Below are 1,246 nucleotides of genomic sequence, written 5' to 3' on the forward strand. Positions count from 1 at the left end.
TTTTTCGCCCCACTGGCCAGTTTGAAGCTTTTTCTCTTCTTGACCGGTTTAATGCATGTACATCAGTATATTTTTTTTTCACATCCTTTATGCTGTGATTTCGTTCATTGAACTTCATCTTATAGTTTTCATCAAATTTAGAAACCTGCCAAATATTTTTTTCTGTCATTCTTCCCTCTCTCAAAAAATTTCAAATTAAATATTAGTTAGGCTGCTTGAAATTATCTCACAGTTATTGACTCATTTTCAGTCTTTCATTTCTATGCATTTTCTTTTTTATTGTTCCTATTGCTGTATCTCTTCTTATAGAAGAAAAGTTCAATAATCTTTTCTTCTATCATTTAAAATGCCATTTATCTCCTAAAATATCTTATATAAGACTTTATTATTTTCAAGTCTTTATATTTCCCATATCTTTATTTAACATATTTAATATTGCCTCTAATTTCTTAGTATATGGAATGAAAATTATTTTCATAAACTATTTCATGGTCCTTGTCCCTTAGTTTTCTCTTCTTTGTCATTTCTGCATCAATTTCAATTGAGTTTTTTCTTATCATTGTAATTAATAGTATTTCCTGTTTCTTCACATGCCTAGCAATTTATTGAATGTTAAACATTGTAAATATTACCTTGTGAAGTGTTGTATATTTTTATATTCCTGTAAATAACTTGTGGGGTTTTTCTGAAATATGTTATTGCTGGAAAACTATTGTTCCTTTTGGATCCTGATCTTAAAGCTTGCTTAGACAGACCAAGTATCATTTGGTCTAGCACAATTTTCCCCCAAATTAGAAGCAGGAGTGGCATCCACTACAAAAAAAGTTTGCCTCCAGAGACTCTATGAACTTGGAGAAAAGGCGACAGTTTTGCGTTCAAGACTTTTGTTCATAGGGTCGCTATGGGTCGTCTATGATTCTACGGCACTTAACAACAACAACACCAGGGAAGTAAAAAAGAGCCCTGGAGGTACAAAGGCTAAGTGTTGGCTGCTAACTGAAAGAGTGAAAGTTCAAGTCCAAGATTCAAGTGGTTCTATAGGAGAAAAGATGGTTCCCCAAAATTTACCTATACCTATAAGCAACATCATGATAGATGGATAAAAGGTTGAAATTGCCAATGATTTCTTCTTACTTGGATCTACAACCAACACCCTTGATACCAGCAGTCAGGAGAAGACCAACAGATCAGGAAAAGTATTGCATGGGTTAAGTCCTCTCCTCCGTCAGGGACTTCTCCAAAATAC

This window comes from Elephantulus edwardii, unplaced genomic scaffold (assembly GCF_000299155.1).
Source record: "Elephantulus edwardii isolate Elephantulus edwardi_28Jun2011 unplaced genomic scaffold, EleEdw1.0 scaffold00003, whole genome shotgun sequence".
Classification (NCBI taxonomy): domain Eukaryota; kingdom Metazoa; phylum Chordata; class Mammalia; order Macroscelidea; family Macroscelididae; genus Elephantulus; species Elephantulus edwardii.